At 41.9% G+C, this 25,713-nt stretch overlaps 1 protein-coding gene and 1 long non-coding RNA gene across 23 annotated transcripts in view; one reads left to right on the top strand and one right to left on the bottom strand.

Annotated features, from left to right (window-relative positions):
- Positions 1-24,174, bottom strand: part of MIPOL1 (mirror-image polydactyly 1) — a 410,565-nt gene extending 386,391 nt beyond the window's left edge. For 16 of the 22 annotated variants that reach the window (XM_028851505.2, XM_028851509.2, XM_077940923.1 and 13 more), the window contains exon 1: positions 24,020-24,174. The gene's annotated coding sequence lies outside the window, so the exon portion shown is untranslated. Of the gene's footprint in view, positions 1-5,296; positions 5,411-6,370; positions 6,412-14,010; positions 14,074-23,845 lie in introns of all 22 variants that reach the window. The other 6 variants (XM_028851506.2, XM_077940920.1, XM_077940929.1 and 3 more) reach the window with 3 other exon arrangements.
- On the top strand, positions 119-24,144 carry LOC144330245 (uncharacterized). Its single transcript, XR_013396246.1, has 3 exons — positions 119-2,123; positions 2,742-3,014; positions 22,543-24,144. It is a non-coding gene; the product is annotated as an uncharacterized LOC144330245 (long non-coding RNA).
- Positions 24,175-25,713: the final 1,539 nt, after the last annotated feature.

Below are 25,713 nucleotides of genomic sequence, written 5' to 3'. Positions count from 1 at the left end.
TAAGCTTCAGTTCACTTACCCAAATGAATTAGAATAATCTAGCCCACTGTGCCAGCTCATGCCACTGAATAAAATGTTCTACTTTGGGATATCATAAGCTATAACACACAGTATCTGCAGCTCCCATGCTGGCAATAAGCTGTTTGACATAAATTAAGGAAGTGGCTTTGATTTACATTAAACTTAAAAGATAATAAAAGTATTAAAGTACTAATTAGTTTCAAGACATGCTGCTTAAAGAAGAAGTCTGTCATACTTCAAAAAATAATTCATTAAGAAGGAATTTCAATGTTTAAATGTTTTTTAGGTTATAGGTATATGGTTGAGACAATGCAAAACAGCATTTCAGCATTCAAATGCAAAAAAAAATCCACAGGAAATTACCTTTCAGATTCCTTCCAAGAATGTAATGTAATAATACAAATTTTTTTCTAATTATGTGATGAATACTTACATCCTCACACCTTAAAATAAAAGGATCTTAGGTCACATTTAATAAAACGATATATTCTAAAATCAAAATGTTATTTAAAATAACAAAAGGCACACAAAGTAAAAACATTCCACAAACTACCCTTTCCTAACTATGTATTATTTAGGATAATAGAGCACAATGAAAAAAACATGCAAATACTAATCAAAAGAAAGCAGGAGTGGCTATATTCATATCAGACAATATAAAACAAAGATATTACTCAAACTATATACGTACAATAAAAGTTTCAACTTACTAACTAAACATAAGCAATCCTAAATATGTAAGCGTTTAACAAAACAGCATCAAAGTACCTGAGGTAAAAACTGGTGAAAAGAGAAAGACAAACCCATAATTATAGTTGGAAACTTCATCACACCTCTCTCAGTCATCACGAGAATACGTGCTCAGAAAATCAGTAGGGATACAGAAGACTTAGTATCTCAGTGACAGAGACCCTTGCCTTAGTCAGGCTCAGTGATTCACACCTGTAATTCCATCATTTTGGGAGGCCAAGGCAGGGGGATTGCTTGAGCCCAGGAGTTCAAGACCAGTCTGGGCAATACAGTAAGACCTCGTCCCTACAAAACATTTTAAAAAATTTTAGGCAGGCATGGTGGCACACGCCTGTGGTCCCAGCTACTCCGTAGGCTGAGGTGGGAGGATCACTTGATCCCAGGTTGAGGCTGCAGTGAACTGTGATCACACCACTATACTGTACTCTAGCCTGTGTGACAGAGCAAAATCCTGTCTCAAAAAAATAAAAAACAAATAAAAAGGATCTTGCCTTGACCAAACTTTAATGAGGCTCCTTTGAACCATCTACTATACTAGCCCTCAACCTTTTGGGTTTCTGTGTCTGTCTCTGCACCATCCAATTTTAGCAAGAATTCTGCTAAGTCAGTTTATTGAGAATCCTCCATCTTTGATCACCATGGCCTGACTTCAGAAAGAATCCTGTCAAGTTGGTTTAACCACAATCTTCTCTAACCCTGATGATTCCTGTTAGTAATTTTCCATCCACTGATCCCCTCCCTGCTCCTTAGCTATAAAGTCCCATTTGCCTATGCTCATGGGAACTGAACCCACTTCTATATTGAGGTCTCTTTTCCCTTATTGCATTAGTTCCTAAATAATATCTGCTTTTACCGCCTTAACTATTAATACTACCCAGCTCTGGTTTTCTTTTTTTTCTTTTTTTTTTTGAAATAGGGTCTCACTCTGTTGCCTAGGCTGGAATGTAGTGGCGCAATTACAGCTCACTGCAGCCTCAAATTCCTGGGCTCAAGTAATACTCCCACCTCAGCCTCCTGAGTAGCTGGGACCACCACACTAGGCTAATTTTTCTATTTTTTTGTAGAGATGGAGTCTCACCATGTTGCCCATGCTGGTCTTGAATTCCTGGGCTCAAGTGTTCTGCCTACCTCGGCCTCTCCAAAGTGCTGGGATTCTGGGTGTGATCCATCACACCCAGCCTCTGTTTTTCTTAAAAATCAATCCATTTGACTTAACATTTATTTAAAAACCCCACCCAACAATGGCAGAATACACAATATTTTCAAGTGCACATGATGCATTTACCAAAATAGACCCTATTCTGGTCCATCAAACAGACCTCAATACACTTAGATAAAATTGGCCAGGCACAGTGGCTCACATCTCTGATCCCAGCACTTTGGGAGGCCGAGACAGGAAGATCACTTGAGGTCAGGAGTTCCAGATCAGCCTGGCCAACATGGTGAAACTTCATCTCTACTAAAAAAAAATACAAAAATGTGCCGGGCATTTTAGTGCATGCTTGTAATCCCAGCTACTCGGGAGGCTGAGACATGAGAATTGCTTGAATCTGGGAAGTGGAGGCTGAAGTGAGCTGAGATTGTGCCACCGCACTCCAGCCTGGACAACAGAGTGAGACTTTGTCTCAAAAAAAATAATAATAATTGAAAAAAGATGAAATCATGAAAATCATGTTATCTTACCATGATAACTAAAAATAGACAAGAAATAAACTAGAAATCAATAACAGAAAGATAATCTGAAAAATCCTTAAACAATCCCAAATAACCCATTTTTCTAAAAAGGAAGCTAAAAGGGAAACTTCTGAACAAGATAAAAATGGAAACACAACATTTTGAACTAGATAATTTTTTAAAATGTTAGATGTAGTTAGATCAATGCTTAAAAGTAAATCCACAGTACTAAGAGAATATTTTAAAAAAGAAGGAAGGCCTCTAACTAGGACTTACAGTACTATGTTGAGTAACAGTGGTTAAAGTGAGCATCCTTGTCATGTTCCAGATTTTAGGAGAAAGAATTTCAGTTTTTCCTCATTCAGTATGACACTAACTGTGGGTCAGTCATATCTGGCTTTTATTATGTTGAGGTATGTTCCTTCTATATCCAGCTTTTTGAGGGTTTTTACCAAGAAGGGATGTTGAATTTTATCAAATATTTTCAGCATCAATTGAAATGATCGTATGGTTTTTATTTATTTATTTTTTTTTTTGAGACGGAGTCTCACGCTGTTGCCCAGGCTGGAGTGCAGTGGCGCGATCTCGGCTCACTGCAAGCTCCGCCTCCCGGGTTCCCGCCATTCTCCTGCCTCAGCCTCCTGAGTAGCTGGGACTACAGGCGCCCGCCACCGCGCCCGGCTAATTTTTTGTATTTTTAGTAGAGACGGGGTTTCACTGTGGTCTCGATCTCCTGACCTTGTGATCCGCCCGCCTCGGCCTCCCAAAGTGCTGGGATTACAGGCTTGAGCCACCGCGCCCGGCCGATCGTATGGTTTTTAATCCTTCATTCTGCTCATATGATGTACACATTGATTGATTTGCATATGTTGAGCCATCATCGTATCCCAGGGAAAATCTCACTTGATCATAAGGAATGATCTTTCAAATGGATTGCTGAATTCGGTTTTAGTATTTTGTTGAGAATGTGTGTATTAACCTTCATCAGAGAGACTGGTTTTCTTTTTTTGATGTGTCTTTGTCTGGTTTTGGTATCAGGGTAATAATGACCTCAGAGAACGAGTTTGGAATATTCCCTCCTCCTCTATTTTTCAGAATAATTTGAGTGGGATTGGTATTAAGTTTATCTTCAAATGTTTGTTAGAATTCAGCAGTAAAGCCACGAGGTCTTGGGCTTTTCATCACTGGGAGACTTTTTATTATGGCTTCAATCTCGTTACTTATTACTAGTCTGTTCAGGTTTTGAATTTCTTCCTGAATCGAACATTGTAGGTTGTACTATCTCAGAATTTGCCCATTTCTCTTGGATTTTCCAATTTATTGGTATATAGTTGCTCATAGTAGCCACTAATTATCCTTAGAATTTCTGCAGTATCAGTTGTAATGTCTCATTTTCATTTCTGATTTGGATCCTCTCTTTTTTCTCAGTCTGACTAAAGGTTTGTCAATTTTGTTTAACGTTTCAAAAACCCATATTTTGTTTTATTGATCGTTTGTATTTTTATTAAAATTTCATTTATTTCTGTTCAGACCTTTATTCTTGTCCTTTAGTAATGTTGGATTTGGTTTGCTCTTGCTTTGATAATTCTTTAAAAGCATTGCTAGACTGTTCATTTGAAGTATTTCCCCTTTTTTAATGTAGGCACCTATAGTTATAAAATTCCCTCTTAGTACTGCTTTTGCCGTATCCCATAGGTTTTGATGCTGTGTTTCCATTATCATTTGTTTCAAGAAATTTTTCAGTTTCTTTCTTAATTTCTTCATTGACCCCCTGGTCATTCAGGAGTATATTGTTTAATTTCCAAGTATTTGTACAGTTTCCAAAATTCATCTTATTAATGTCTAGTTTTATTCCATTGTAGTCAGAAAGGATGCTTAATATTATTTCAATTTTTCTGAATGTCTGACGACTTGTTTTGTGAACTAACATATGGTCTATCCATGAGAATGATGCATGTGCTGAGGAAAAGAAATGTGTATTCTGTAGCTCTTCACTGAAATGTTCTGTAACATCTATTAGGTCAATTTGGTCTATAATGCAAACGTAGTTTGATATTTCCTTGTTGATTTTCTGTCTGGAAAATATGTTCAATACTGAAAGTGGGATGTTGAAGTCTCCAGCTATTACTGTATTGCAGCCTATCTCTCTCTTTACCTCTAATATTTGTTGTATATATCTGAGTGCTCCAGTGTTGGGTGCATATATATTTTAAATTGTCATATTCTCTTGCTGAATTGACCCCTTTTTCATTAAATAGTGACATTCTTTGTCTCTTTTCATAGTTTTTGTCTTGAAATCTATTTTGCCTGGCATAACTAGCACTTTTCTGGTTTCTGTTGGCATAGAATAGCTCTTTCCGCTCTTTCCATCCCTTTCTTTTCTTTTTTTTTTTTTTTTTTTTTTGAGATGGAGGTTTGCTCTATCACCCAGGCTGGAGTGCAATGGCATGATCTTGGCTTACTGAAACCTCCGCCTCACAGGTTCAAGTGATTCTTCTGCCTCAGCCTCCTGGGTAGCTGGGATTACAGGTGCCCGCCACCACACCTGGCTAATTTTTGTATTTTTAGTAGAGACAGGGTTTCGCCACATTGGCCAGGCTGGTCTCGAACTCCTGACCTCAGGAGATCCGCCTGCCTCAGCCTCCCAACGTGCTTGGATTACAGGCGTGAGCCACCACACCCAGCCCATCCCTTTATTTTCTGTCTGTGTGTCTTTACAGGTGAAGTGTGTTTCCTGTAGGAAACAGATTAACATGTCTTGTTTTTTCATCAATTCAACCACACTACGTCTTTTGACTGGACAATTTAGTTCATTTACATTCAACATTGTTATTGATGAGTAAAAACTTACTCCACCTATTTTCTTATTTGTTCTCTGGTTGTTTTATGATATTCTCTCCCTTCTTTATTTCCATTCCGTCTTCCTCTAGTGAAGGTAATTTTCTCTGGTGATGTGATTTAGTTTCTTGTTTTTTATTTTTTTGTGTATCCATTTTACGTTTTTTGGTTTGAAGTTACCATGAGGTGTAGGAACCAGTCCCACAGGGTCGGTGCGTTTTTCTCCCCGTGTGCGGAGACAAGAGATCGTAGGAAAAAAGACACAAGACAAAGAGATAAAAGAAAAGACAGCTGGGCCTGGGGGACCACTACCACCAAGATGGAGACCAGTAGTGGCCCCAAATGCCAGGCTGCACTGTTATTTATTGGATACAAGACAAGGGGGCAGGGTAAGGAGTGTGAGCCATCTCCAATGATAGGTAAAGTCATGTGGGTCACGTGTCCACTGGACAGGGGGCCCTTCCCTGTTTGGCAGCAGAGGTGGAGAGAGAGAGACAGAGAGAGAGAGAAGACAGCTTATGCCATTATTTCTGCATATCAGAGACTTTTAGTACTTTCACTGATTTTGCTACTGCTATCTAGAAGGTAAAGCCAGATGTATGGGATGGAACATGAAAGCAGACCAGGAGTATGACCACTGAAGCACAGCATCACAGGGAGATGGTTAGGCCTCCAGATAACTGTGAGTGGGCCTGACATCAGTGGGCCACCACAAGAGGTGGTGGAGTAGAGTCTTCTCTAAACTCCCCCGGGAAAAGGGAGACTCCCTTTCCCAGTCTGCTAAGTAGCAGGTGTTTTTCCTTGGCACTGATGCTACCGCTAGACCATGGTCAGCTTGGCAACGGGGCGTCTTCCCAGACGCTAGCATTACCGCTAGACCAAGGAGCCCTCTAGTGGCCCTGCCTGGGCGTGACAGAGGGCTCGCACTCGTCTTCTGGTCACTTCTCACCATGTCCCCTCAGCTCTTATCTCTGTATGTGGGGGCGTCTTCCCAGAGCTAGCATTACCACTAGACCAAGGAGCCCTCTAGTGGCCCTGTCCAGGCGTGACAGAGGGCTCACACTCTTGTCTTCTGGTCACTTCTCACCATGTCCCCTCAGGTCTTGTCTCTGTATGGCCTGGCTTTTCCTAGGTTATAATTGAAAAGCAAGGATTATTATAATATTAGAATAAAGAGTAATTGCTACAAACTAATGATTAATGATATTCATATATAATCATATCTATGATCTATATCTAGTATAACTATTCTTATTTTTATATATTTTCTTTATTATACTGGAACAGTTCGTGCCCTCGGTCTCTTGCCTTAGCACCTGGGTAGTTTGCCGCCCACAAAGAGGCTTGCAAATACTATCTTACAACCCGTTATTTTAATCTGAAAACAACTTAACACTATTCTCATTAATAAGCAAAAAGAAAACTAATAAAAACTCTGCCTTAACTTCATCTACCTGATTTTTAGCTTTTTGTTGTTTCTATTTACATCTTATTGTACTATGTCTTGAAAAGTTGTTGAAGTTACTTTTTATTGCTTTATCATTTATTCTTTCTACCGAGAATGAAAGTAGTTCACACACCACAGTTACCGTGCCATAGTATTCTGTGGTTTCCTGTGTACTATTACAAGTGAGTTTTGTACCTTCAGGCAATTATTTATTACTCATTAATATCCTTTTCATTCTAATTAAAGTACTCCCTTTAGCACTTCTAGTAGAATAGATCTGGCATTAATAAAATGCCTCCGTTTTTGTTTGTCTGGGAAAGCCTTTATTTTTCTTTCATATTTGAAGGATATTTTTGTCAGATATACTATCCCAGGGTAGAAGGTTTTTTTGCCCTCCAGCACTTTAAATATGTCATGACACTATCTCCTGACCTGTAAGGTTTCCACTGAAGTCTGCTGCCAGTCACACTGAAGCACCATTGTATGTTATTTCTATTCTCTTGCTACTTTTAGGATCCATTCTTTTTTTTTTTTTTTTTTTTTTTTTTTGAGACGGAGTCTCACGCTGTCACCCAGGCTGGAGTGCAGTGGCCGGATCTCAGCTCACTGCAAGCTCCGCCTCCCGGGTTCACGCCATTCTCCTGCCTCAGCCTCCCGAGTAGCTGGGACTACAGGCGCCCGCCACCTCACCCAGCTAATTTTTTGTATTTTTTAGTAGAGACGGGGTTTCACCGTGTTAACCAGCATGGTCTCGATCTCCTGACCTCGTGATCCGCCCGTCTCGGCCTCCCAAAGTGCTGGGATTACAGGCTTGAGCCACCGCGCCCGGCCTAGGATCCATTCTTTATCACTGACCTTTGGGAGTTTGATTACCAAATGCCTTGAGATAGTCTTCTTTGGGTTAAATCTGCTTGGTGTTCTATAACCTTCTTGTACTTAAATATTGATATCTCTCTTTAAGTTTGGGAATTTCTCCATTATTATCCCTTTGAATAAACTTTCTGCCCCTATCTCTTTCTCCACTTCCTCTTTAAGGCCAATACCTCTTAGATTTGCCCTTTGAGGCTATTTTCTGGATCCTGTAGGCATGCTTCATTGTTTTTTATTCTTTTTTCTTTTGTCTTCTCTGACTGTGTATTTTCAAATATCTTATCTTCAAGATCACTAACTTTCTTCTACTTGACAATTTCTGCTATTAAAGGACTTGGATGTATTCTTCAGTATGTCAATTGCATTTTCAGCTCTAGAATTTCTGCTTGACTCTCCTTAATTATTTCCATATCTTCGTTAAATGTATCTGATAGAATTCAAATTCCTTCTCTGTATTATCTTGAATTTCTTTGAGTGGTCTCAACACAGCTATTTTGAATTCTCTGTCTGAAAGGTCTCAGATATCTGTTTCTCCAAGATTGGTCCCTGCTTCCTTATTTAGTTCATTTACTGAGATCATGTCTTCCTGAACAGTGTAAATGTATATTTTCTTTGGTATCTGGGCACTGAAGTGTTAGGTATTTATTGTAGTCTTCACTGTCTGGGTTTATCGTAGCTGTCCTTCTTGGGAAGGCTTTCCAGATATTTGAAAGGACTTAGGTGTGACCTAAGCTATATCTGCTTTAGAGGGAACCCCAAGCCCAGTAATGCTGTGGTTCTTGCAGACTCACATAGGTATAATCTTGATAATCTTGGACAAGATATGGAAGAATTCTCTGAAATACCAGGCAGAGATTCTTGTTCCAGGCAGAGATTCTTGTTCTCTTCCCTTACTTTCTCCCAAACACACAGAATCTCTCTCTGTTCTATGTCACATAAATCTGGGGATAAAGTGACATAAATATCCCTGTGGCCACCACCACTATGACTGCAGGGTCTGACCTGAAGCCAGCACAGCATTGGATCTCGCCCAAGGCCTGCCATAGTAACTCCCTGGCTACAGCCAATGTTCGCTCAAGACCCTTGGACTCTACAGTCAGCAGGAGGCAAAGCAAGCCAGGCCTATGTCCTTCCCTTCAGGGTGGTGAGGTCCCCCAGGCTCCAGGTGAGTCCCGAAGTGCCATAAAAGAGTCAGGAAGTGGAGTCAAAAACACTGGAAGTCTACCAGGTGTTCTATTGTACTCTGGGTGAGCTGGAACTCAAAGCACAAGACTCAGTCCTTCCCTCCCCTTTCCAAAGGCAGAGGTGCCTTACCCCGTAGCCACTGTCACCCTGGGCCATGAGGATTACCACCAGACTACCATCAGTCTTCCCTTACAGCCCGAGGTCTCTTATGTCAGCCTGTCATGAGTGCTTCCTGGGTTGTGACTCACCCTTAAGGGAAGTGGACTCCCCTCTGGCCCAGAGCAGGTCCAGAAATGTTATCCAAGAGTCAAGTTCTGGAATCAGGGACCCCAAGAGCCCACTTAGTGTTCCACCCACCTGTGGCAATGCTGGTATCTAAGGTACAAAACAAGTCCATCCTCTTTACTTTTCCAACTACTTTTCTCAGACAGAAAGAGTTTTGCTTCATAGTCACCACAGCTGGTAATGTGCTGAGTTTTACCTAAAGCCAGCAAATCTCAGAGGCTCACCCAATGCCCTTGATGTAGTACCTGGGTATCACTGCTGATTATGCAGGGCCCAAGGGCTCTTCAGTTAACAAGTGATGAATGCTGCAAGAACTGGGTCCTTTCCTTCAAGGCAGTGAGTTCCCTTCTGGCCCAGGGGGTGTTTAGAAATGTCATCTGGGAGCTAGGACATGGAGTGGGGCTCACAACTCTGACTGGTGCCCTATCCTGCTGTGGCTGAGCTGATATCCTAGATGCAAGATAAAGTCCTCCCCACTCGCCCTCTCCTCAAGCAGAAGGAAAGGGTCTCTTTTGGAACTGAGAGCTACGCAGCCTGGGGTTAGGTGAGGGGTGATATCAGCACTCCACTCGTTGCCCCAGCTGGTGTCTCAGTATGTCACATGCCCCCCAACCACAGTCCACTGTCTCTGGGCCTAGTTTAGCACTAGAACTCTCCTAAGAGTTGCAGTCCTTATGGCCTACACTACCTTTCAAGTTTATATGGAGACACAGAGTGCTGCAGACTTCAGTGGCAAGGTTCGAAGGCACTCAAGTTTGGACCACTGGGATCAGCAATTCCCCTCTGGCTAGGGCTGGTGTAAATGTTCCCTCCATGGGCGGGCATCAGCTGAGTTTGGTCTGCTTTTCCTTTCTGCCCTAACAGGACAGTACTGGGTTCAATGTTTCACAATTGTGTTTTGTCTCCCCCAGTTCCCAGAGAAACTCTCTGCACTATGCCACCCCTGCTGGGAGTGGGGAAACAGTCGCAGTGACTTAGGATTGTTTTTTTCCATCTCTTCAGTACCTCTTTCAGCAATATGAAGTTAAAACCAGGTACTATGTGTGCTCACTTGAGTTTTGGCTCTCATGAAGGTGTTTTTTTTCTGTGCAGATAGTTAACTTGGTGTCCTTGTTTAGGTGGTGGAGGGGTGGGCAATGGAGCTTTCTATTCCATCACCTTGCTCTGCCTCCTCATCTCCTATGCTTGTTTTCATCTTTATCCTTTATAACATCTGAAACTGCCTTTGCAAAGATTATGACAGTGAAGGAAATCAAGCATGGCTGACTCCATCTTGCTTCTAGCTTCTCAGGCTGGCTGTACTCACCTTTCTTGGGTGTAGGTCAAGCTAATCATGGGAGAAATTTAGTTTATAGTTTAATTTTGAAGTAGGGATGATAATAGTACCTGCCTAAAATGAAACCCTACTTGTTCAGGTACAAACACCACCTTTGTAAAAATAATGAAAGGCCACAAAATTAGGATTATGGGAGATACCTAAATTCTGCTACAATGTAGCTGTAGTTAAATGATAACCAGACATTGTCCTCTCGCTTCCCTTTCTATAATCCCTTGCTGTCAGGAGTCATGTGGCCAGAGGTCACAAGGTTTGTGACTTTCCCTATTGCTCCTTTAGATGCCTCAACCAGTCCTGTGGCCCCCACAGAGAGGCCAACTCAGTGCACACACTCTCCATATGCCTGTGATTGCATCACATGTCAGCAAACTCATTCTCTAGCCCCCTGCCCACCTAATCTTCAAGTCTTCGAGGAGACTGATTGGAGTAATCCCGCCAGTCCATCCACTTGGCTAGTTCTGTATTGATAAACCTCTCGACTGCAACAGCACAGTCTCAGTGAATTGGTTTTGACTGTGCAGTGAGCAGGAAGCACCCAATGGGCGGTTAAACATCCCTTATAAATCAACCACTTAATGACTTTCCCTGAGTTCTGTGAGCTGCTCCAGCAATTTACTCAAAACTAAAGAGAAGGTAATGGGAACTCTAACTTGTGACTGGTGTCAAAAGGGATGAGCCATTAAAAAAGGGCGGGGGGATGGGGCAGTCTTGGGGAGTGGGCACCCAACCTGTGGGTTCTGACACTATCTCCAAGTACATAGTGTCAGAATTGAATTGGGGGATATCCAGTTGGTGTCCACTGCTTTTTGGTGGGGAAAAACTCCCTGACATTTTGTCACAGAAGTCTTCCATGTTGATTAGTGTGGTGTGAGAGAAGAGGGAAACACAGTTTGAGCGTTTTTCAAAAACATACACATGTACAAGATATTATTAAATTAAAGAGGGAAGCTACAAAATAATAGAGCACATTAATTTGGCAGGGTGCAGTGACTCACACCTGTAATCAGTACTTTGAGAGACCAAGGTGGGAGGATCGCTTAAGGAACAGAGTTCAAGACTAGTCTGGGCATAGGGGAACCTCATGTCTACCAAAAAAAAAAAATTAAAAATTAGGTGTGGTGGCACACTTGTAGTCCCAGCTACTTGGGAGGCTGAGGTGGGAGGATTGCTTGAGCCCAGGAGGTCAAGGCTGCAGTGAGCTATGTTTGCACCACTGTACTCCAGCCTGGGCAACAGAGTGAAACTCTGTCTCAAATAAGCCAAAAACCAAAACCATGTGTATACATTATCTAATTTCTTTTCTTTTTTTTTTTTTTTTTTTTTTTTGAGATGGAGTCTTGCTCTGTCACCCAGGATGGAGTGTAGTGACATGATCTTGGCTCACTGCAACCTTTGCCTCCAGGGTTCAAGCGATTCTCCTGCTGCAGTCTACTGAGTAGCTGGGATTACAGGCAAGTGCTACCATGCCCACGTAATTTTTGTATTTTTTAGTAGAGATGGGGTTTCGCATATGTTGGCCAGGCTGGTCTCAAACTCCTGACCTCAGGTGATCCGCCTGCCTCAGCCTACCAAAGTGCTGGGATTACAGGGGTGAGCCACCATGCCCAGTCTTATATTATATAATGTCTAAAATAACAAAAGGTTAAGAAAAAAGGCAATAATAAAAAATATAAAGAGATGAAATGACCCAAATGCTAAATGCTCCAACTGGAAGACAGAGATGTCCCACTGGATTTTTAAAAATCCAGATCTATGCACAGATTAATCAAAAGAGAGCTGACATAGCTATATCAAAATAGAAAGAAGTCACAAATAGGAAAAGACACTGGAAACATGACAACTAAATATAACATCAGCTCTGGATTTGTTCCTAGAATAGGAAAAGAACATTAATAGAAAATCTAGTGACATGTCAATAAAGTTTACAGTCTAATGAATAGTATTAATTAAATTATATTTTGTAATTTTATTCAACTTATTCAAATTTATGCAATATTTAATGAATTACCCAGTGAAACCACAATATTAGTGTTCTGGTTTTGATCACTGTACCAAGATTTTGCATAATGATAATGTCAGAAGTACAGTGACAAGGCCGGGTGCAGTGGCTCACGCCTGTGATCCCACCACTTTGGGAGGCTGAGGCAGGCAGATCACTTGACAACAGGAGTTTGAGACCAGCCTGCCAACATGGTGAATCCCCATCTCTACTAATACAAAAATTAGCTGGGCATGGTGGAATGCACCTGTAATCCCAGCTACGCAGGAGGCTGAGGCAGGAGAATCACTTGAACCCAGGGGGCAGAGGTTGCAGTAAGCCGAGATTGTGCCACTGCACTGTAGCCTGGGCAACATGGTGAGACCCCGTCTCAAAAAATGAAAAAATCTAAATATTTTGATGGTGGCTACATGGGTGTTCACTTTTTATTCATTCACTAAACTGTCCATGTATGTTTTATGTACTTTTCATGTATTGCTTGCTGCTATGTTCTCTAAAAGTTAATTGATCTATACTATCTACATTAATGGATCTATGTTTTCTAAAAGTTAATTTCTCTATATTATTTATTTATATTTTCATTTATTTATATTTTCTGCTTTTCGAAACTTGTTACTCAGCAGTAAAATCCTCAAAACTATGATGATAGGAAATTGGTATGCTTTAATAGACAATAAAATAATATACAGCATTAAGGATTCCAGTAATACGATTCTTCTTGTACTCAAGCAGCTTCCAAAACTTATAAAACCATGCATATTAAAAGTCATTCTCCAAGTAATATTTATACATAATCAAACCATCCTAACACGGAACTGCACATTCATAACAAGAATAGATTACCTGACTATACGCATCCAAAACAGTATAAAATCTAAATTAAAAATGCTTTCAATGCAGCCAATATCTGAGTCAGAGATGCTTATGCCAACAGCCTAAAGCAGATCTAGGGTAAATACGTCTTATTGGTCATCTACTATAAAAAAAACACCAAATCAACCCTTCAAAGTAATAATTTATTTACATTGCCAGCTTAGAAATAAAACAAACACCTAGCAATTAAATTATAACTAAAAACAAGTATGGGATTTATAATTAAAACTGTTAATATTTGGTTTTTCAAGATATAAAAAATAGCATGCCCTCAGCCTGGCATGGTGGCTCACACCTGTAATCCCAGCACTTTGGGAGGCTGAGGTGGGAAAACCATCTGAGGTCAGGAGTTCAAGACCAGCCTGGCCAATGTGGCAAAACCCCATCTCTACTAAAAATACAAAAATTATCCGGGCATGATGGCACGTGCCTGTAATCCCAGCTACTCGGGAGGCTGAAGCATGAGAATCACATGAACCTGGGAGGCTTGCAGTAAGCCAAGCTCGTGCCACTGCACTCCAGCCTGAGCAAGAGAGAGAGACTCCATCTCAAAAAATAATAATATCATGTCCTCAAATAAGTTTAAACTGATAAAAACAGATTAAAGTTTTTCTGGCATTAATGAGTAGTGTAGTTGTCTATTGCTACCTATATTAGTCTGTTTTCATGCTGCTGATAAAAATATAACTGAGACTAGGCAATTTACAAAAGAAGGAGGTTTAACAGACTCACAGTTCCACGTGGATTGAGAGGCCTCACAATCATCATGGAAGGTAAAAGGCATATTTCACATGGCTGTGGCAGGAGAGAATGAAAGCCAAGTGAAAGGGGTTTCCCCTTATAAAACCATCAGAGCCGGGCGCGGTGGCTCAAGCCTGTAATCCCAGCACCTTGGGAGGCCGAGACGGGCAGATCACAAGGTCAGGAGATCGAGACCATCCTGGCTAACACGGTGAAACCCCGTCTCTACTAAAAAATACAAAAAACTAGCCGGGTGAGGTGGCGGGCGCCTGTAGTTCCAGCTACTCGGGAGGCTGAGGCAGGAGAATGGCGTAAACCCAGGAGGCGGAGCTTGCAGTGAGCTGAGAGCCGGCCACTGTACTTCAGCCTGGGTGGCAGAGCGAGACTCCGTCTCAAAAAAAAAAAAAAAAAATATATATATATATATATAAACCATCAGAACTCACCTGGACTTATTCACTACCAGGAGAACAGTATGGGGGAAACTGCCCCATGATTCAACCATCTCCCACTGGGTCCCTTCCACAACATGAGGGAATTATGGGAGCTACAATTCAAGATGAGATTTGAGTGGGAACACAGCCAAACCATATCATTCCACCCCTGGTTCCTTCCAAATCTCATGTCCTAACATTTCAAAACCAAGCATGCCTTCCCAACAATCCCCCAAAGTCTTAATTCATTTCAGCATTAACTCAAAAGTCCACAGCCCTAAGTCTTATCCAAGACAAGGCAAGTCTCTTCCACCTATGAGCCTGCAAAATCAAAAGCAAGTTAGTTCCTAGATACAATGGGGGTACAGGCATTGGGTAAACACAGCCATTCCAAATGGGAGAAACTGGCCAAAATGAAGGGGCTATAGGCCCCATGCAACTCCAAACTCCAGCAGGGCAGTCAAATCTTAAAGCTCCAAAATTATCTCCTTTGACTCCATGTCTCACATCCAGGTCACATTGATGCAAGAGGTGGGTTCCCAAATCTTGGGCAGCTCTGCCCCTGTGGCTTAGCAGGGTACAGCCTCCCTCCCCAGCTGCTTTCATGTGTCAGTGTTGAGTGGCTGAGGCTTTTCCAGGCACACACTGCAAGCTGTCAGTGGATCTACCATTCTGGGGTCTGGAGGATGGTGGTCCTCTTCTCACAGCTCCACTCGGCAGTGCCCCAGTAGGGACTTTGTGTGGGGGATCCAATCCCACATTTCCCTTATGCACTGCCCTACCAGAAGTTCTCCATGAAGGCCCCATCCCTGCAGCAAACTTCTGCCTGGACATCCAGGGGTTTCCAAACATCCTCTGAAATCTAGGCGAAGATTCCCAAACCCCAATTCTTGACTTCGGTGCACTCACAAGCTCAACATCACATGGAAGTTTCCAAGGTTTGGGGCCTGTGCACTCTGAAGCCATAGCCTGAGCTCTACATTGGCCCCTTTCAGCCAAGGCTGGAGTGTCTGGGACACAGGATACCAAGTCCCTAGGCTGCACATAGCATGGGGACCCTGGGCTTGGTCCATGAAACCATTTTTTCCTCCTAGGCCTCTGGGCCTATGATGGGAGGGGCTGCTGTGAAGACCTCTAACATACCCTGGGGACACTTTCCCCATTGTCTTGGGGATGAACATTTGGCTCCTTATTACTTAGGCTAATTTCTGTAGCTGGCTTGAATTTCTCCTCAGTAAATGGGTTTTTCTTTTCAATTGCAAGGTCAAGCTGCAAATTTTCTCAACTTTAATGCTCTGCTTCCCTTATAAAACTGAATGTGCTTCAGGCACATGTATGTTTATTATGGCACTATTCACAATAGCAAAGACTTGGAACCAACCCAAATGTCCATCAATGATAGACTGGATTAAGAAAATGTGGCACATTTACACCATGGAATACTATGCAGCCATAAAAAAAGGGTGAGTTCATGTCCTTTGCAAGGACTTGGGATGAAGCTGGAAACCATCATTCTCAGCAAACTATTACAAGGACAAAATCCAAACACCGCAAGTTCTCACTCATAGGTGGGAATTGAACAATGAGATCACTTGGACACAGGGCAGGGAACATCACACACCAGGGCCTGTTGGGGGGTGGGGAGCTGAGGGAGGGATAGCATTAGGAGAAATACCTAATGTAAATGATGAGTTGATGGATGCAGCAAACCAACATGGCACATGTACACCTATGTATCAAACCTGCACTTTGTGCACATGTACCCTAGAACTTAAAGTATAATAAAAAATATAAAAATAAAAAACTGAATGTGTTTAAGAGAAGCCATGTCACCTCTTGAAAGCTTTGTTGCTTAAAAATTTCTTCCACTGGCTGGGTGTGGTGGCTTATGCCTGTAATCCCTGCACTTTGGGAGGCCGAGGCAGGTGGATCACCTGAGGTCAGGAGTTTGAGACCAGCCTGGCCAACATGATGAAACCCCGTCTCTACTAAAAATACAAAAAATTAGCTGGGCGTGGTGGTGCGTGCCTGTAATCCCAGCTACTCAGGAGGCCAAGGCAGGAGAATCACTTGAATCCAGAGGTGGAGGTTGTGTCACTGCACCCCAACAGGGACAGTAAGAGCAAAACTCTATCTCAAAAAAAAAAAAAAATTCTTCCATCAGATATCCCAAATCATCTCTCTCAAGTTCAAAGTTCTACAAATCTCTGGGGCAGGAGCAAAATGCCACCAGTCTCTTTGCTTTTGCTACAGTTCTCAACAAGTTCCTCATTTCTATCTGAGACCACCTCAGCCTGGACATTATTGTCTATATCACTATCAGCATTTTAGGCAAAGCCATTCAATAAGCCTCCAGGAAGTTCCAAACTTTCCCACATTTTCCTGTCTTCTTCTGAGCCCTCCCAACTATTCCAGCCTCTGCTTGTTACCCAGTTTCAAAGTCACTTCCACATTTTCGGGTATCTTTTCAGCAGCACCCCACTCTACTGTATTAGTCCATTTACTGTGTTAGTCTGTTTACTGTGTCAGTCCGTTTTCACACTGCTAATAAACACATACTTGAGACTGGGCAATTTACAAAAGAAAGAGGTTTAATGCATTCACAGTTCCACGTGGCTTGGGAGGCCTCATAATCATCATGAAAGGTGAACGGCACGTCTCACATGGTGGCAGCAAAAGAGAATGAAAGCCAAGCAAAAGGGGTTTCCCCTTATAAAACCATCACACCTCATAGACTTACTACCATTAGAACAGTATAAGAGAAACCACCCCTGTGATTCAATTATCTCCCACTGGACCCCTCCCACAACATGAGGGAATTATGGGTGCTACAATTCAAGATGAGATTTGCATGGGGACACAGCCAAACCATATCACTACCTAACACATTAAACCCAAATTCAAGAGCTTAAAACAATACACATTTGTAATCTCACAGTTGCTAAAAATCAGAAATTGAGTGTTGCTAAGCTAAGTCCTCCAGCCCAGGGTCTCTCACAAGGCTGGAATCAAAGTGTCAGCCAGGGGTACAGTCATCTCAACGTTCAACAAGGAGAGGATCTGCTTCTAAACTCTCTCGGTGGTTGCTGGCAGGATTAATATCCCTGAGGGGGCCGGGCGCAGTGGCTCACATCTGTAATCCAAGCACTTTGAGAGGCCAAGGTGGGTGGACCATGAGGTCAGGAGATCAAGACCATCCTGCCTAACGTGGTGAAACCCCATCACTACTAAAAATATAAAAAATTAGCTGGGCATGGTGGCACGAGCCTGTAGTCCCAGCTACTCAGGAGGTTGAGGCAGGAGAATTGCTTGAACCTGGGGGCGGAGGTTGCAGTGAGCCAAGATCACACCACTGCTTTCCAGCCTGGGCAACAGAGTGAGACTCCATCTCAAATAATTAAATAAATGCCTGAGGGTTTTTAGACTGAGAAACTCAGTTCCTTACTGGCTGGAGGTCCCCTTCAGTTCCTTGACAGGTGGGCCTTTTCACAGGTCAGCTCACATGACAGCTGACTTCCTCAAGGTGAGTGAGCAACAGAGTGCCAGCAAAAAGGGGAAGTCATAAATTTTGTAATCTAATCTGATAAGTGACATCACACGATTTTCGCCATATTCTAGTAGAAGTGAGCCTCTAGGTCTAGTTCACCCTCAAGAGGAAGGAACTACATAAGAGTGAACACCAAGGTCACTTTAGAAGGCTCCCTATCACAGGTAGTATAATGGAAAAAGCAACTGTAATAAAAATCAGAAAAAAATAGGTTCTAGTAACTATGTGACTAAACTGAGAAGGTAGCCTAAATGACCCCTATGGTCTCTTGGCATTCCCAACTCTGTGTCTTTTGAAAAAGATTACCAGAGATTAGAAATACTTCATCAAAATGCCTCATTTCACAAAAGAAAGTTGAGTCACAGGAAAAGTTAACACAAACAGGTAGTAAGCCACACTTCTTTTGCTCTTATGTCCTGTGCTCTTTCCACTATAGTAAACTTTTTTGTAATTAATGCTCTAAAACAGTTCTATCTTCTCTTTATGATAGTCTCAAAATCTAATAAATTCAATAGAGAGAATAATAATACAATGCTAACAAAAACAGCTACAATTGATTCATCTTGTACATTATCTCTTTTTCTCTCATCAACCCTAAGCCATCTCTAGATGGTATGTGAAGTTGCCAGTGAAAGTGAGTCATCTGCCCATCCCCAGTCCCAGGTAGCTGGACATACTAGTAATAAGATTTGCTGGAAATAAATTATAAAAGCAACAAATAAGCAATAGACAAATACATTCACCTTGAACACACAGTCACCCTAAACAGGGTAAACAAGATTAAATGTAACCTAAATAAAGTATCTAAAAACTGCAACCAGAAAAGGCAAGGTGTGTTAGCAATGAAATTCTGGAAAATTGTTCCAGAAGTCAACAATGGCAATGTAGTGCAGGCAATGTCCAGAGGAGAAGGTACTGTTGGAAGCTAGTGACTACAATTCAACCCACAAATACATCCTTATTAACATGAAAGCATCACCTAAGGTTGATGGTACAAATTAAATACTTGTGCCACATTAATTCCCTATTTGCTCCCTTATGAAGTCTGAAGCCATGGAGGGAGGGGACTCCCTTGTCTGAGAATCCCTTCCACTGGCACATGCCCTTTATTACCCATAATAATTTGCAGTGACTCCAAGTTGATTCAAGGAGTGCCATGAAAAACACTGCATATGAATACAATTGCTTTGTGTGGGACTTATAAAGCAGGAAGGTATTTACATTAGTCATTGTGTGTGTGTGCACATGTGTGTGTAATGAAATGCAGTATGTACTGGATCCAGAATTTCTATATAAGAAAAGCTTACTTAACTGCAATGAATTGATAGTGGAAGGTGAGGCCCATCTTAAATCCATCTGCATAACAATCAAGTAAGACTGGAAAAAACCAATTATACATATCAAAGAAAGGATCACACTGATGAAATTACCCTCACACCCTTCATTAGTATTAGCATATATGTTTAAATGTGCACTAAATTCACTTCTATAAATTACTTAAAAACAAAAAAGGCGCTGGTGCCGTGGCTAACGCCTGTAATCCTGGCACTTTGGGAGGTCAAGGCAGGAGGACCTGAGGCCAGGGGTTGGATACTAGCCTGGGCAACAAAGCTAGACTCTGTTTCAACAAAAACAAAAAATAAAATAGGTGTGATGTTGAGCACCTATAGTCCTATCTACTTGGGAGGTTGCAGTGGGGAAGACAGCTTGAACCCAGGGCAAGGTTACAGTGAGCTATGATTGCACCACTGTACTCCAACCTGAGTGACAGCAAGATCCTGTTTCTAAAAGCAACAACAAGAACAACAACAAAAACCGAGAAAGTGTTAGCTAAAAATGTTAACATGGATGGTGGGCTGAAGGGCATTAAAGTAAAATTTTGGGCAATACTGAGTAAAAGACAGGGGGCCAAGAGTAAAAGAAGATGAACTGGGCAGTCCAAAGGGACATTTAAGGAAGAAACGACTTCCCAGGATGGATCCTGGGAAGAGATGTCACAGTTGAGCTTCATGGCCCAAGTCAATGGCTATTACTTCCTATATCATGAGTATACTCAATCACTAGATAAAAATGTTTTAAAAAGCCATCCCAGGATGGAATAGCTCAAAGGACAATATGCACTTCAAAATATTACAATAAGTATATTATATATGTCAGGCCTCTGAGCCCAAGCTAAGCTATCATATCCCTTGTGACCAGATGGCCTAAAGCAACTGAAGATCCACAAAAGAAGTGAAAATAGCCTTAATTGATGACATTCCACCATTGTAATTTGTTTGTGCCCCACCCTAACTGATCAATGTACTTTGTAATCTCCCCCACCCTTAAGAAGGTTCTTTGTAATTCTCTCCACCCTTGAGAATGTACTTTGTGATATCCTCCCTCTGCCTGCAAAACGTTGCTCCTACCTCTACCACCTATCCCAAAACCTGTAAGAACTAATGACAATCCACCACCCTTTGCTGACTCCTTTTTCAGACTCAGTCCGCCTGCACCCAGGTGATACAAACAGCCATGTTGCTCACACAAAGCCGGTTTGGTGATCTCTTCACAGGAACATGTGAAACAATGTATTTTTTTATATTTTTTACTCAAAATACCCAGAACTGTCTGGACATTCATACTTTTCTTTCCTAGCCTTTTAAATAGTATCAAAGAAAGATTGTCTCTCCTTTCTTTTCTCACTTCTTACCTCTCTTTTGTTCTTCAGATTCACAGGGTGAGTAGAAAGTGGGAGAAGTAAAAACAATTCAGACAAGAATCAAATTGGCCTCTAATTAGTCTCAAGGTAAAACTGGTAAACCAAATAAAGTATATTTAGAGATCTGAAATTCAACACCAAACCACTATAACTCATGCTGCTTAACAATACTGGCCAGGTGCGGTGGCTTGTGCCTGTAATCCCAGCATTTAGGGAGGCCAAGGAAGTAGGATCACTTGATCTCAGGAGTTTAAGACCAGCCTGGGCAACGTGGCAAAACTCCATCTCCACAAAAAAATACAAACATTAGCCCAGGCATGGTGGTGTGTGCCTGTAATCCTAGCTACTTGGGAAGCTGAGGTAAGAGGATCACTTCAGCCCAGGAGGCAGAGGCTGCAGTAAACCAAGATCGCCCCACTGCACTCCAGCCTGGGTGACAGAGGTACACCCTATCTCAAAAATATATATATACATACACACACATAGATACATAGATAGATAGATAGATAGATAGATAGATAGATAGATAGATAGAGAGAGAGATAGACAGACAGACATAGTATTATGGATATATATTTCTCTAATGTAGCCCATCTCAGTTACTGATTTCACATCCAACCAATTGGCAAAAGATTGAACAAACATTTTTCAATAGAGCAGGGGTTAGTACACTATGGCCCACAACCCAAATCCAGCCAGTGGACTGTGTTAAAAAAAAAAAAAAAACTAATTGGGAAACCATTAGGTTGAGACAGTTCCAGCACTTTGGGTTCCTATGTAAATAAACCAAAACCCAACTCAATGTAAACAGTAAAACTAAACTTGAGTTTAATCAATCAGAAACCACCAACCAACTTCTAACTAGAGACATTCCACTGTAACCAATCAAATATTTTCTTTGTCTATTTCCATAAACACCTTATAAAAGTTTTCCCTTCACACCCTCTTGGTGGAGTCTTGAACGACTTGTGGTCTGGTGATACCCAATTTATGAAATTGCTGAATGCTCATATAAACCCTAAAATTTTAATATGCCTAAAGTTATATTTTAACAACTGTTTTTGTATAACCCATGAGCTAAGAATGGTTTTTACATTTTTAAATGGTTGGGAACAAAGAAAAGAGGAAAAAAACAGAAAAGAATATGTAACAGAGACTGTACAGCCTGTACAACCTAAAATACAGGTAGTCCGAGCTTCACACATTACTTGGTTAACTGAAACTCTACAAAGCGAGGGCTGCCTACACTTTTTGTCTGGTCCCTTACAGAAATAGAGGATATCCAAATGCCAGTAAACACATGAATATGTGCTCAATACCATCATTCATTAGGGAAATTATGGGAAAATCCCAATGTTATTTCACTATATTCCTATTAGAATGGCTAAAATTAAAAAGACAATGTGAAATGTTGCAAGCATTTGGAGGAACCAGAATTCTCAAGCTGCCACTAAAGTGTAAATCAACACAATATGAAAAACTTTTCAGTAGTGTATACCACAAGCACACATCTGCCTATCCTGTAACACAGTAATTTTACTAGTAGGCATATACGCAGTAAAAATGTATACATGGCCAGGCGCAGTGGCTCACACCTGTAATCCCAGCACTCTGGGAGGCTAAGGCAGGTGGATCACCTGAGGTTAGGAGTTTGAGACCAGCCTGACCAAAAAGGTGAAACCCCGTCTTTACTAAAAATACAAAACTTAGCCGGGTGTGGTGGCAGGCACCTGTAGTCCCAGCTACTCGGGAGGTTGAGACAGGAGAATTGCTTGAACCCGGGAGGTGGGGGTTGCAGTAAGCCGAGATTGCACCACTGCACTCCAGCCTGGGTGGTGGAGCGAGACTCCATCTCAAAAAAAAGAAGAAAAAAAAGAAAAAAAAAGTAAACATAATTTCATCAAAATATTTCTAAAAATCTTTATAGCAGATTGGTAATAGCCAAAAACTAGAAACACTATACATACAGCATGAGAATAACGAACTACTACATAACTTGAATAAATCTCACAAATAAAATATTGAGCAAAAATCGGACACTAAGGACTAAATACCATATTACTCCATTTATATAAAGTAAATAATGGGTGAAATATAATGTTAGACGTCCAGATAATGATTACCTTTGGAACCATGAAGTGGGGCTTCTGGGATACATTAATACTCTTTCCTGATCTAGATACTGGATACATAGGTATGTACACTTTGTGAAAATTCACTGAGCTGTACACTTATGATTCATACACTTTTCTATAGGTCTTCATACTTTAAATATTAACGCAATAAAAATATTTCTTTAAACTCTCTGCCTTTGAAGGAAAATTGTATACATATCCCATTCATTTTGCTGATTGCCATCATACTTCCCATCAATGACATGTCTTGATTCCTATTTCTTACATTAAAAAGTCAACTTTGTTTTAATTAATTTTATTGGCATACGATTGCATGGAATGATTATGTAATTGTCATTTTAGATTAACTCCATACCAGATCACAAGGAAAAACTTTGAAACGCCAATAACTTGTGATAGTATATTCAAGTTACCTAGGAACAAAAAAACACCTCCTTGAAATGTAGTTTTTTGTTTGGCCCTTTGTTTTGACTTATTTCTCTCTACTACCATTGTGATTTAACCTGCATAAAATGCTCAAAGGAGCTTTTCCAAACGCGTGTGCTTGTGCAAAGTTGTTCCTTTCTACTATCCTTGTCTAATAATGCGGCTGTCTTGTTCCCTCCATCCATCGAGCTTAAAATGCTTCCCAAACGTTGCACTGGGCCCAGGGACATAGTGAACCAAAAAAAAAAAAAAAAAAAAAAAAAATTCCAACAGTATCTTTTTACTGCATGGTTCAGCGCGCTTAAAGAAGCCCCTCATTCTTCGCCCACACTTCCACGTGTCAGAACTGAAATATAAAACGAGTAAGTGACTCTCTCAAGGACACAGAGTCGATCAGAGTTTGAGCAAGGACTGGAACCTTCTGACTAACCGCGACTTAAGGGGAAAACAAAAACAAAAACAAAAAAAATACACCCTTGAATAAATGCTCAGCGGCTCAGGTCCAGTATTAGGAAACTGGAGACAATACCAAAATCATACCCAGAAAGAGTTGTCTGCCACCTGAGGACCCCACGACACTGACCTTCGAGGGAGCCCCGTCACTCTCGGCCACGCGGGGTCAGCATTCACTAAGTACAGACTCCGCGCGGCCCCTTCTCCTTCTCCAAGGAAAAGTCTGCGGCCGAAAACTCCAGGGCTGATCTGTGCCCACCACTATCATTCTCCGTCGCCCAAACCTTCCTGCCCTACCGTTTACCTGAGATGCGCCTAGCATAGCCCGGGGAGTCGACACCGCGCGCCCGACCAGAGTTTCTCAGGCCCAGTGCGCAGCCACCGCGTCAGCCAATCGCCACTAGCTCTGAACCTCCCGGTTCCAGACTCACGGACAAACGACCGGGAGGAGGAGAGGGGCGGGGCACGGCGCGGGAGGGACGGAGGGAGCCAGCCGCTGGCGGCGCGCGAGGGCCTACGGGGCGGCGGCGCGCCTCAGGGGAAGGCTCAGGCGGCGCTCACCGGGCATGCGCGTGCCGCGCTGCCGGGCCGCGAGGCGGGGCCTCCAGGCGAAAAGGAGAGCTTGAAGAGAAGGCTCGGGAGGAGTTTGGAGAGAAAGCAGTCGAACTTAATCCGCTGCGGTGGCTGCCCTAACGGGCCGCTTATGGTTGTCGAATCCAAGACGACGAGCGCAAAACGCTCTTTCTCTTCTGAAAGAGCAAAACGTTGTCTGGACAAAACCTAATAGGATTACAAGAGGGAAAACGCGGAACTAAAAGCGGCGTCTTGTGGCCTCACACTTGGCCTCGTGGAGTTTTCCCAGGACGTGGCGAAATTGTGGTTTCCTTCTTTGTGTGTGGTTTGGGATGAGAGGTGGGAGGGGCGTGTTTGGAAGCGACGGTCGAGTGAAAATGGCACCAGATCGGGCTCCGGTTGAGTGAACAAAAGTACTGTCTAGATTCTGGCCAAAGAACGTTTCACACTAAAACCTTGGAGCTGGTGACTTTTTTTTTTTTTTTTTTTTTTTTTTTTTTTTTTTTTTGACTGACGTGCTGGAATGAGATCTGGATTCTTATGTACGATATGTGAATCCTCTAAGAATAAATGTTAAACCTTACAGAATTTAAAAACTTCCAAAGTTTTCAATTCGCCTACCTCCGTGAACTAAGAATGGTATAATTAACTACTAGTAATTTAAATTTGGGTTTTTTGTTCCATAGTTCAGAATTGCTTTTATAAATGTCACTTTAACTCCTGTTGCTCATGATTCCTTCAGAGGCCAAATACTTAGTGACCACATGCTATGTGCCAAGTACTCTTCTGGGTGCTGAGTAATGAGCAATAATATTTTTAATACACCCCAGAGAATAGGCATAATATGAGGTGCTGATGGGTTCCTAAATTGGTGGTTTAAGTTAATGAAAGGAACTTATCCTTTAGTAAATGTACAAAATAGAGTTTAAAAAACTAAAATGGCTGGGCTCGGTGGCTTACGCCTGTAGTCCCATCACTTTGGAAGGCTGAGGCAGTAGGATCGCTTGAGCCCAGGAGTTCGAGACCAGCCTTGACAACATAGCGAGACCTTGACTTTACTAAAAATCAAAAAAATTAGCTGGGCATGATGGTGCATACCCGTAGTCCTAGCTACTGGGGAGGCTGAGGTGAGAGGATCGCTTGAGCCCCAGAGGTGGAGACTGCAATAAGCTACGATGGCTGGCGCCACTGCACTCCAGCCTGGGGGACAGAGCATGACGCTGTGAAAACTAACAAACAAAATGGAAAACTTGAATGTAAATTAACTTGGAACAACAGAGGTTATAATATTCACAAAATTTTGGTTATGTATGCTGTAATGAGCAGACAGTGCGCTCAAGAAGTTTGTTACCGGTTCAGCTTTGAAGTGTGTTTTTTTTTTTTTTCTTTTTTTTGCTTCAGTCAGGATTTGAATCGTATTTATGA

Source organism: Macaca mulatta, chromosome 7, assembly GCF_049350105.2.
Source record: "Macaca mulatta isolate MMU2019108-1 chromosome 7, T2T-MMU8v2.0, whole genome shotgun sequence".
NCBI lineage: Eukaryota > Metazoa > Chordata > Mammalia > Primates > Cercopithecidae > Macaca > Macaca mulatta.
This window is presented reverse-complemented; position numbering and strand designations above follow the sequence as displayed.